The sequence below is a fragment of the Podarcis raffonei genome, chromosome 6 (genome assembly GCF_027172205.1).
Source record: "Podarcis raffonei isolate rPodRaf1 chromosome 6, rPodRaf1.pri, whole genome shotgun sequence".
Taxonomy (NCBI): Eukaryota; Metazoa; Chordata; class Lepidosauria; order Squamata; family Lacertidae; genus Podarcis; species Podarcis raffonei.
The window spans coordinates 58,411,731-58,424,684 of record NC_070607.1 but is presented as its reverse complement, the minus strand read 5'-3'; positions in this window follow the sequence as shown (position 1 = coordinate 58,424,684).

Sequence of the window (12,954 nt, the reverse complement as noted above, 5' to 3'; positions counted from 1 at the left end):
GATGAAAAGAGGTCCATATTCCACTGCTTCCAATTATATTTGCAACACTGCAGGCAATTGCAACACATTTTGAATTAACTGAATCATATACTCCACTACTTTTACAGGACCCTAAACATTGCATTACCTGCATACTACACAACTCCTTGAGTTAGTGTCAGTTTACACAGAGCTATGTTTTGTGAGATCAAATGCTGTTTTTTCTGTGCACCAACTGCATTGTGGTGTTTGCAGTGAACAGTTCTTAATTCTTCAACATAGGCGCAAAACATAGTTCAGCCCATAAGAGGTTTTCTGTGACATGCAAAGTTGAGGCTTGTGTGCAGGACAAATTATTCAGATGACTCATTTGGAAGAGATTGGTGATTCAGCCTCTAGAAGAACTATTATTCTGATTGAACAGATGAGGAACAGTGGCACAGAATAATATTAAATGATGTAGCTGTGAGCATTGAACTGCCCTAAGGTTTCCAGGCATCTCATATTCATTATCTACCTTCTGGCCCACCTACGCAGAGTAAAGCACATGGCACCAGAGGGCTTCTTTGGGCTTTCCATGTCATGGTGAGAAACAAAACCATTTTCTCTCTGGAAAAAAACCCTGTCACCAGGTCTGTACATATCCTTACATACATACATAATTATATTTGCATTTGACCTTTCCACAGTTAAAACCATGCTCAAGATGGCTTACAACATGAAAAAAACAGCATAATTAGAAACATCGCAAAAGTAGCTACTGCAAAATGATGGGTAAATTTACTAATTCACTGTAAGTATAACATTACACATTTCCCACTGCAAACTGATGGGGTAGTGCTAGGGGGAAATTGTAAAGGGCAAAAACCATTAAGAAAAAAGTTGTATTAAGTCTATACCATATTTTGACTTGATTGACAGAGGTGTCCCAAGTGGATTACTCTTAGATGCAAATGACTGTTATTTAAGTTACCAGAAGGACAGTGCCAGTCAGGAGGAAGATTTTGTTCTTACTAGGGCTAATGAAGACTAAATAGAGACTTGTGGTAGCAGTTGGCAAATACTACAGGTATATACTGTAATTAGGTCATTAGCAAACCTAGAGTTCATGCACTCTTCAATCACTTGAGTACCAGTAATTTCCCCCCATCAATCTGTGTCAAGGCTGTTTTCCTCTGTGCACTGGCAAAACTTCCACACTCTTTGTACAGTTATCTGCTGAGCAAAACAAAAGGAATCACACAGTTCCAGGGCATGAGCAGAATTCTAGCTGAGCTCCTTGATAACAATCCTTATGAACCATCTTCATGACATGACATGGCAAAGAGCAAAGATGTGAAATGGAGATTCTAAGTGCAAATTTCTCAAGTACCAGTACGGAGAGATTCATACACCAAGAAGGAACAGGACTATGAAGCGAGACCTTTCTTTTAATAAATATAGGGTTAATAAAAGGAAACAGATCAGAAATCAACTCAAATATTAAATTGCAGAGTGTTTACAAAAGTTCCAACTCTGGGCTATAGGACTCCTTTGGGGAAATGATGATGATTTAAGGATATAATCCAAGCATTTCCAAACCGTTGCTAATATTGTAATAGATATTGATGAAGTCCTTTGCAGTTCATCTGCGTCCAGCTCTCTGTATGAGGTTTGTTCACCCAGCTGTGTTTGAAAAAAAGGTCACCACCAAGCCAGTGACACTTCATCAATAGAGTTTGGCTTCAGAAAACAGAGCCTTTGGCAACATTCATTGGATGGTCCCCAGTGCTATTCCATTTTTGGAATCCTCTCTGGTTCACAGCAGCTGCTGGTCATGGCAAGAGAATTGTGTACAGGGGCAATGGGAAAGACTGCAAGGACTAGATTTGCTGCACAAGACCAAAACACCTCCCCATCTGGCCTAGGACATTTGTTCTAATACTGTGTCTGGTTATTTGGAGTATAAGAAAATAACAACCTTTTTAAAAAACAACAACAACACCAAAGTTCATGGACAGGTGGGGTTTAAATGGAAGAAGCAAATAAATAAACTATGAATTAAAGAGTTGTGTGTGCATGTGTTTATTCTATGGGCCAATGAGGCACTATGGGTGTATACAGCTATGAATTAAAAGCATCTCTCTAAGGGTTTTCTGATTCCTTCTAGGGCCGCATGTGGATTTTAGTGAGGTTCTGGGTATTCTGAAACACATGAAACCCTTCATTATATGGGTTCTGCAATAATCCTCCTCATGCCCACCTTCCTGATATCAGCAAAGGTCACTTCTGGCTGTTTCAGAGGACATCCATGTTTCTATGAAAGCAGGTTTAGCCAAGTGCACAATACTGAATGGCTTAAACAATTGCTGTTCATGTTCATTGCATTATCCAGACCTTGAGCACCCAGATGTATAATGTGACATACATAAAGGTCCACTACAGGGTTCTTCTGCATGAATTGAGAGAACCTGATTCTTTCCGGAGCAGTTCCAGACTCATGAGAATTCATAGTACTTGTTTATCTGAATCATAACAAAACACAGGGGATATTAGCCTTCCAGAGTCCTTCTTTGGTGACTCACTCTGTATCCTTAAGTACATTGGTTTCTCAACCTGTGCAATGAGGAAAGTGACGCTTTTCACAGCAGTGTGCACTGAACTTCTATGAATGTTCTACAGTCATTTTGAAACATTACCCCATAGCCGTGTGGGGTTTCTTAATGTCTTTCTGCTGGAAGATGTTCAAGGTGGTGTATAACAAGAATATAGTGAAAAACAAACGAACCAAAACTCCTCCTTAGAATACAAAGTAGAACAGCCACAAATAGTCAGCCACAAAAGCAGCCCTGGTATACCCACTTCTTTGCTTCCATTGCATCTTCAAGTAGCCTCTCTGGAGACTTTTTTGCATTGTCCAGGATCTGGTAATATCTACTCCAAGAAATGGAGTTTTAGACATTTTGGAATCCCACCATTACCTGTTTGCAAGGTACTTGGAGGTGAAGTCAGTTGCCTCTATTTGGCAATCTTGGCACCACATTCACTGCAGTCTGCTCTCCAGTGAGGGGTCCATCACAATATCTGCTGCTACATCATGGCATCAGTTTCAGTTGATGCAGCCTGATGATGTGGCCAATGTAGTTGCAATGATGTGGCCAGTTGTGTTCTTTTGCCCCTTGCCCCTCTTGGGTACCACATGGTATCATCATGTCCCCAGTGCTATTTATCATCCACATGAAGCTGTGGGGAACAATCATTAGGAAATTTGGGAGGTGTGTCATTGGGAGGAGGCCTTGACTAGTGCTGCATAGCTTCAATGGCCATGGCTCCTCCTCTCTCACACTCGCCTGCCATTGATGCTATGCCACACTCGGCTCAGTGGTTTGGCCTCCTCTGCCCCCTCCACTTGGGGGGGGTGCTGAGCCCCCTGCTAAGGAATATTGAGGGGGCTGATGACACCTCCGCTCCCTAGAGTTATAGAATATAGACAGCGCACCTGTCTATATTACATTATCTAAGCACTGAAAGACTGTAAAGGACCACAGACTAAAGGTGTTTCCAGGCAAAGTGCAAATGGTACGAGGCACTTCTGGAGCACAGGATTTACTTGTTATTGGGCCAGGTGTGCTTTCGCTCAGTTTCCTCAGATACTAAGTTGTACTCCTGCCCAGAGGGCAGAGACCATGGACAATAGTCCATGCCTTTGGGGTAATGGATTACTGCTATGCTTCCTGTGCTGAGCTGGCTTTGAACAAAGTCTGAGAGTTGAGCTGCTGCAAGCTCCTGCAACCCTCCTCCTCTTTGGCATGGGGAAGTGGGAACATCTTCAACCAGTTTTATAGCAGCTGCACTGGTTGTGACCTGTCCCCAAGTGAATTAGTGAGCCTGTAGTGCAGAATAAGTGATTTCACCCAAATCTTCCCAGTGTTCCTAGCCCTAAGCTTTGCAGTGTTGTCTTTCCAAATAATACTTGGATGCTGTTGGTAGCCAGTGAAGAGTTAAGTCTTTTTATAACTTTGGGAGGTTTATTGCCCAGGGAAGCACGAGTCTGGTAAGTACTAATTCAACTGGACATAATATGAGCAGATGTTTTGCAAGGAATCCCTCTACCCCTCCCCGGCTGCAGCTCTCAGCAGGGTACATGTGGGCAGCTATTACAGCTGGTTGAACTGGGTGTTGTTGTTTAGGGAAAATAACAAAATCTTTTCTCTGAAATGCTCCCACTGTTTGTGACCCCTCTGCACTAGCCACCTCTTCTTTTCCAGGATATTTCTATGACATAGACACCCAGAAGGCTCAGCAAAGCACCCATATCATTATCCAAATTCAGGTTGCACCATTATAGTTGATAGGGGGTTCTTGTGCCATAAACCCACTTCCTCCCAATATTGGGCTTATTCAAGAGGGAAAGTGGCAGGAAAATGGAAATGTGGGATAACAGTTGTGTTGAAGCACATATAGCATCCCCACAAACAAATCTGAATGAATGCTCTTTAAATACCCAATATTCTATAATATCTCTGCAAACAAATCAGGTTGAATGATCAATAAACAGCTTACCTGGGTGCAGCCGTAAAGGTAAAGGTACCCCTGCCCGTACGGGCCAGTCTTGCCAGACTCTAGGGTTGTGCGCTCATCTCACTCTATAGGCCGGGAGCCAGCGCTGTCTGGAGACACTTCCGGGTCACGTGGCCAGTGTGACAAAGCTGCATCTGGCAAGCCAGCGCAGCACACGGAACGCCGTTTACCTTCCCGCTGGTAAGCGGTCCCTATTTATCTACTTGCACCCGGAGGTGCTTTCGAACTGCTAGGTTGGCAGGCGCTGGGACCGAACGACGGGAGCGCACCCCGCTGCGGGGATTCGAACCGCCGACCATGCGATCGGCAAGTCCTAGGCGCTGAGGTTTTACCCACAGCGCCACCCGCGTCCCCTGGGTGCAGCCATAGAGACTAGCAAACCAGTAAGTGCATGTTAACTGACAACTAGTTAATCTTTCCAAAGGAATTTATGACATTCTCCTGGTCACCACACTCCGTAGCTGAGCACTGGAGTTCAGTGAGGTACTTGTTTGGCAGTCTCTCCACATGATGGTGGCTAGTTCACTGCAGAACTGGTGGAAGCTACAAGTGGAATGGGGAGATGCCCGGGGGGACGACAACACTGGGGTAGGGGCTGAATATAATGCAGCTGAGGGCTGCATGTGACTCACAGGGCCATGGCTTTCCCACCTCTGGTACAAACTGGTACAAACCACTTCACACACTTATACCGGTAACTGCTGAAGGTGTATTTTGAACTGTTGATTACCTGGGACCCATGATAAATGGTGGTTGCTGCATATTCTTGAAGCTTCCCATTGTGTTTCCTGAACTGGTACCTCCCTTCTGTTTTGTCATATTTAGAAATGTCAATATGCTTTTACTGGCCAGATGGCAATAATATCCCCAGTCAGTCAAATTTTAGAGATGGGAGGAAGGATCCTCCCAAATGTGCTCCAGGTTGTTTTGGCAAACTGCAGAGCATGTGAGTTGCTGTCAGCTATAAGTACCCAGGATGAGTACATGTTATGTTAAATGCATAGTGTGTCAGAATGTTTTTCTTTTTGGTGGTGGGGAGGAGAGATACTGAGTTCTCTGATTTCATCGGACCACAATGAATTAACTGCTAATTCCCCTGAGTGGCTGGGGAAACCCAGCCAGATGGGCAGGGTACAAGTAATAAAATAATAATAAAATAATAATAATAATAATAATATAATAATAATAATAATAATAATAATAATAATAATAATAATAATAATAATAATGCACTATTACTGCATCACTAGTGTCTAGCAGAATATACCTGCAACAACAACAACCAGCCCACCAGTCTGGAGGGGCCCTGAAAGAACTGGCTTAATTGATAATGTTCTTAAAGAGAGAGGAAGAGAGAGAAAGATGGAAGACTGCCAGTTGTACTTTGCAGCCTTACATCCATCCAGGCAAAATGGGGAAAAGGCAGCCCTATTTTTGGTGTGGGGGCATGGGGGACTGGATATCTGCACAGCACAGTTTCTGCTGCTGAAGTTGACAAAACTGCAGAGGATTGGGGAAACAGAAGAAGCAACAGATAAAGCGGGTGGGGTAAGGGGGGGAGAGAGAGGAGGAAACGGTGCCTGAAGGAGGTGGCAATACATGAAAAGCTATAGAATTAACAGCTTTGGCAACTTACATAACAGACCTTGTGATGGGACTAAGGGGAAGCTGTACAGTTCCACTTCTTTTCAGCAGGTTTTAAAGTGTGTTTTAATTGAATGTAGTCCTGGAGAAGGTACTGTATTGACTGCGCTCGGAGAAAAGAGACCTCTTTTTCATCCCCTGGAGGGGTCAGAGCAGCAGAGGACAAGCCTTTCAGAAAAACAAATTATCATGGGACTAAAAGGAACCCACACGCCAATAAGACCAATTGCTAGTCCCAAGACAGGCCTAAGGTGTCCTTGATATGCACCTATCCAGCCCTCTTTGAGATCCTGAATGGAATCATAGAATGGGAAGGAGCATGTACCAGCCAGGTGAGGAAGGCAGAAGGAAGGTCTTCAATGGTCAGCTGGGATGTCATGCCAGGGAATGAATTTAGGAATTTCCACATACAGTACAAGGCATGTACTCTGCCTCTGGTGTCTCACCTAACCTTTACCAGTCCTTTATTCTAAGGCTGTATCTTCGCATGTAGATTTGCATGCTGTGGTCTTCTCCTTTCTGGCATCTGCTTGCATTAGAGATTGCATCTTGCATAAGAACTTATAGGATTGGCCCAGAATGGTGCTGGAATGCAGTTAACTAACACTTAAGTAATTCCTGACAGCAGTGTTCTGCGATGCTACCATTTTCCCCAGGAGAGCACCAACACCTTGAAGCAATGCTATAGCTCAGCAAGAGCTTGTTAACTCTTGGGAGGCTTCAGAAGAACATGTTCTGCATTTCCAGTTTAGAGCTTCCCTTCTGAGACCCTCCAAGTGTTCCTATTTTCGGGGGACGTCCCTGATTTAGAGAAGCCACCCCAGTTTCTGATTTGATCCCGGAATGTCCCGCTTTTCCTTAGGATATTCCTATTTTCATTGGAGAAATGTTGGAGGGTAGGAAGTTATCTGACTCCTGAGCCGTCTGAAGGCAATCTTGTATTGGGAAGTTTAATTTTTGTTTAATGCTTTATTATATTTTTATATATGTTGGAAGCTGCCCAGAGTGGCTGGGGCAATCCAGTAAGATGTCTAGGGTATAAATAGTAAAATTATTATTATGGAATGGGGCATCCTTATTTTCATCGGATAAATGTTGGAGGGTATGCCTTCACTGTTAATCTCCTTCCAAGCTCTGCCTCCTTTTAGAGTATGCCATGATATAGCTTTTAGAAGAAGTGGGGAACTTGCATTTTCAGACCAAAAGGCCACATTCCCTTCTAGGCAACTTTCCAGACGACACTTGCAAGTGGTGGGTGGGGCAATGAATGCAATTTTTTCCTTTTACCATAGGCTAGTTTTACCCACACTCACATGTTCCTTTCTGTTTTCTCTCATCCATCCAGTCAAGCACAAGGCATTATCAGAGTTCAGGGTCACAACCAGGCACAGATACTCCAGAGGAGTTTAACATAGCTAGTGAAGCAGGTGGCTGGGGCACAGGGATGAGTGAACCTCTCAATTTCCATTTCTCATTTTTCCAATCTTAAGTCCAATTTTCTACCTTCCCACATCAGCTAAAAGCCCTCTTGAAAACTCACCAGCCTTTTAGTGGAGGGTAATCCCAATATAAACATGTCAATACACTGTTTTCAGTAATATATGCGTCTTTGACAGATACCTAACCCTGGTATACTTGGCTGGAGAGCTGCACTACAAAATTCAGGGAAGTGTGAATGTGAAGGGCATCTGTGTTTCAATTCTGTTGTTTCAGAGAGTGTGAATTACATAGGCTTGGCTTTAAATGCAAACTGAATCAAAGCCCTCCCCTAACCCTTCCTGGAAGGGGCCATGTGGCTGAGGAGGAGGTGTAGCCCAGAACAAATTCTGAGGGCCAGATAAAAAAGACCTGGTCACATTTGGCCCCTGGGTGTGAGGCTCCTCACCCTGCCTTGATAGAACCCCTGATATATCAGATGGTTGGAGAGGCATGCCAAGGAAACTGCTGATATTTGTGCATGCTTTGCTCTGGTATACTGATGCTGTTAGATACAAATGCCAGGAATGGTGCCTGCTGCCTCGTATTCATTCTCAAGGAATCCTGTGTAACACGAGGGGACAGTAGAGTCAGGGGGGGTGTATGGAGAGGGAGATGAATGCACTACAGTGACAAGAAGGCATATCTGGGTGTAGGATGTGGTGATATCTGCAGCAGCAGAAGCATTCGCTTCCCGCATTTGCAGCTCCTGTGACACAGAAGGAATGGCTGTCCTATCACCACATTGATTTCAGTAGCTAACCTTTCATTAAGATTCAGAATTTTATGTTAACTTGAAGAGGTCCTTCCCACTGAGGCGTCAAAACAAGGCCCAATTAATCATGGGCAATTTGTGGATTTGTGTCACATTGCTATGAAAAAGTTATTTTGGGAAATATGGATGAACAGATTTTGTTGTCATGCTCAGGCTATAACTCTGGAACGTAATAATCCCATGTGTCAGACTGCCTGAATATCTAGACATTTGATGATGATGGCACCTAGAAACCTGAATTCTGTATTTAGTCCTTGTATTAATCATACAGTAGACCAATTGAAATAGAGCGAAGTTAAGAAATCCATTTATTTCATTCCTTGATCAGCTGGCCACTCCTGCTGGGAACTTGGAGCAATAGAGGTGCTGTCGAACACCTGGCAGAGAACACTACATGGCTAGTGGGCTGCACTTGGTTCAGTGGATCTGAGTTAGGTTCAGTTTTGGTTGGCCTGAGTTAGGATCAGTGGAGTAGCAAAACAGGAACAAAGGGCAAGTGGAGTGTCGCTCTGGGACTTATTTCAGAGCAGAAGCCATCACATCATCTGCCAAACCACCAGAGTAATTGATGGACTTTCCTTGCTCTGGCAAGTGAATGTAGCAATAATGAGGCTTTCGACTTTTACTATTGTTTGTGACAAATTAGCATGGATGGAAAACGAGGAAAATAATAAAGCAGAGGCACGATGCTTCATTTGTTTCATGGGGTTAATATTTCATGCTAGCAGTTTGAATAGTCACACTCCTTTGCAAGATTGTTTGCATTTCTAATTACAAACGAAGGGTTGCATTTCAGCTGGCTGGAGATCTTTGGATAGCGCTCAATACGTTTTACAAGTTGAACCGCAATCTGAAGGAAGCATCACCAAGTTCAATGGAGCATGGGATTGCAGGCACATGGCTAATCAGGGATGTGAACCAAGGTCTTCCCAGCCAAATTCCAGCATGCTAACCACTACATTGCACTTTGCCAGGTCGCTGTTCTGTGACTGTCGGAGATCAATGCAGCTGCCTGCATTTTTGGATTTGCCTTGCGGGTATGGGCTATGGAGGCTGTCACGATGAGCTCCTGCATTTCACAATTCACCCATGTGTCACTGGTTAGGATCTTCTATTTCCCAACAACACTCCCTCGGCATAGGAAGCTGGGCCAAATGGCCTTCAAGTCTTCTTTATACAGTGCAACTCTAGGATGTAATTTTGTGGCTCAAAAGAAGAAATGCATGCCTCCTGATTCAGAGCCCTGTGTGTGATCTGATGCACTCATGCAGCTCCTGTGCAAGCAACAGGCACCCTTCCATTGCCATAAATGGGCAAGGCAATAGAGTCAGAGGGTCTGCTTTGCTCTCTCACTGTCTATCTCTTTTTGCCAATGGGTATTTGCCAAAGATTGCAGGACTGGGTGCCTGTTTACCAAAGAAAAAATAAAACAACAAAAGCCCCCAAACAAACACACACGCACATGCCAAACTATTCACATTTAAAATGCTAGAGCAGTGCTATTATAAAGTACAGTACTGACAGTCCAAAAGTCAGATCAGGACACAGGGAAAAGATGGAATTTCTCCTTTGCCCCTCCTCCCAAGAATAGATGTTTATGATATTTAGTTCTTCGTGGGATGAAAGTGGGGAAAGTTAAGAAATACTTAAGTTTTGATGAGCACCGATAGGTATGATAATGTAAATCCTGTAATAAGCAGTTTAGTGTGCTAAAGAAAACCAGCAGAAAATGTTAGCTTCTCTGAGTGTGTGTTCAAATTTAAAACTATTTTCAGTTTCTGCCGTGAGCAAAAGCTTTTTTATTCTTATTACTTTTAGAACTTGGATTGTTCTGCTATAGTGGTCACAGAGGATTTCCACTAGAGGGAGCTTTTTGCTACAGTAAATGGCTCTTTCTTCTGCTGCACAAGTTACCATCCTTCTTTACTAGTCTAGCAGCTTACAGAGTCGGCATGCTGATGATACTCTCATAGAATTAAAAAAATCTGTAGTGATTTGAAAATTGTTCAGATATTACTGCTGGTGTCCTGAATATTCCTCCTGCCGAGGACACTTATATACATGGTGGAACTGGATGATCTGAATGTCTGCACCTCCCTGACTCCCCACCCGCAGCTTCTGTACTTAGGGAAGATTCAGATGAGCTGGTATTGACATTCTTGTTTCTTTTTCCAGGGCAATGCACTTTGAGGTGAATGGAAAATGGAGGCTGGCTTATGAGTGAGCTCAGATCACAGTTGGGTGCACCACTCAAAACTGTTTGCAAGTGAATTGACCCAATTGCACTCCCAGTGGCTGGCTGGGTCACATGTGATGTCCTCACACCATCCATGCACCATAAAGAGTGCAATGTGAGGTTGCTAAGGTGCTTGGAAATTAATTGATTAGGGTGGATACATGGCCTACACAGGACAGACCTCTATTCGAAGGGTTGCCCAAGGATAGTCCTCAGATGACTATCTGAAGGAGACCTTTATTTGAAGGGTTGCCTGGTCCAAGTTCAATGAGCACCTGGGCAGCCGACACACAGAGGTCACCTAGGCTGCATCTATACAACCTGTTTATTGAGCCTTCATCCTGATTTCTTTGCAGGGAGGCTAAAATATGACAGCAATTTATTTAGCATTCATTCTTATCTGCTTGTGGGGAGGTTAGATGATGCTGCGACCAACAGGTGTCATCCTGCACTCTTCAGTGCTTTTCCCCATCACGTTCCGTATTGTGAAAAGTCCAATCTTTTGGGGAAGGAAGTTTGCAGTGGAAAAGCTCCAAATCAACTTTAATTGTGCAACCTGAATTTGCTGGCAATATGAATTGAATCTCACCCCAAAACAGTGACCCTCTGGAAGCAAGCCTGATCAGGTGCATTTCTTTTTAAATTATAGTAATTACTTCTAAATTTGTACCCACATACAAAAATGTGCATGTACAATTTGTATGAAAATCTGCACACCCACCCTTTGTCTGTCCTTGTTGGCAGTGAGTAAGTGGCCACCCTAGCAGTGATTAGTAACATCCTCAGCTTGGAGACAGCTTGCACATCTTATCACTGGAGAGATTCAAAAACTCCACTCTGGAGGTTAAAAAGCATAGAAATCTGAGTTGATGTGCTTTTCATTGTGTTTGCCCTGCATCTCTGATTGCCTGAAACTGTTTTTACAGTTAAGAATGCACACAAAAACATAAAGTAAAAGCATGGGAAGAGTCACCCCACCACCACCATTTAATGGCCTTGAAGAGGGTGGGACACCTATTCTTATTGCAGGGACCACAGCTTGAACACCTCCCCACAATCACAGTGAGTTCAATGGGGGCTCTTCCCAAGCAAGTGCTTATAGGGTTGTAGCCTAAAGGCTCTTTTCCATGGACATGTGCTGAATTTATTGACTCTTCAACAGCCTGGACTGCATTGGCTTCTTCTGTAGAATGTACAAGTCAGTAAAGGGCCAAATTGGACTGGACAGCCACAGATTCATGTGTTGAACCCTGGATCAGCTGAAATCAGGTAGAAAGTGAGAGGTAGGGAACAATTTTAAAGCCAAAGGGGAAGAGGAAAGGCAGGTGAGATCGGAGGACTGGTTATGCATCATTAGAAAGCGGGGGGTTTGGGGAGGTAATATTTTCACATTCCAAAGAATATGGACAGATGGAAATTTAGAAGCAATTAGTATAATTTAAGCAGAAATACATCTCACCATAGCAGGGAAGACTTAAATCGGACCCCTGCTTTCTACATAATTACAGCTAGTCTGGATTTAAACACACAGATCTGCTGCCAGCAAATTAGTTTGGCCCTGACTTCTCCAAACCTAAGAATGCTTAATGGAATGTTTAGTGTCACAATGAATCTGGTAGTGCTTATTATGGAATAGTAAAGTTGCAGCATAAACACGTCCAACAGCTTTTACTTTCTGGATAAACAGAAGTTGCGCAAAGGTGTGTGAGTGCAAAGCATTTGGGTCTCAGAGTGATGGATTTGGGGAGAAGCAGAAGTCAGTTGCTGTACTTCAAAGGATGTCCAAGCAGACTTCTTATATATTATCTACCTTAACACAGCTTAAACAAAACAATTAAATAATATTTATATAAAGAGAGAGAGAAATGCAAGGATAAAATTAGCTGTTTTGATTTCCTTAACACTAAACAGTTTTGCTTACTTAATACATCACCTAAAAGTCCACTGGAAGTTCCTTTACTAGAATGCTAGCTTTTGTAGATGTTAGTCTCTATGCAAAAGATGTTCTTATCAACAACATCTTCCTGCATCTGAATTTCATAGTGGTGTAGTTGGGTATTTTTCTATCCCGGACTTAATGGTCTGATGGGATGGGGCCCTCTTGAGATGTAACCACCCCAATCTCTGAGCAGTGTGAAATTCCAGAGCTCCAGGTGCTTACCCAGGGTTCGTGTTTCCTTTGAACATGAGGCAGAGTGGAGACTATGGTGTCTTTGTCATATATGACTTATTTACACATATATACAACCTGAGCCTATGATGGAGGAGCTCACATCATTACACT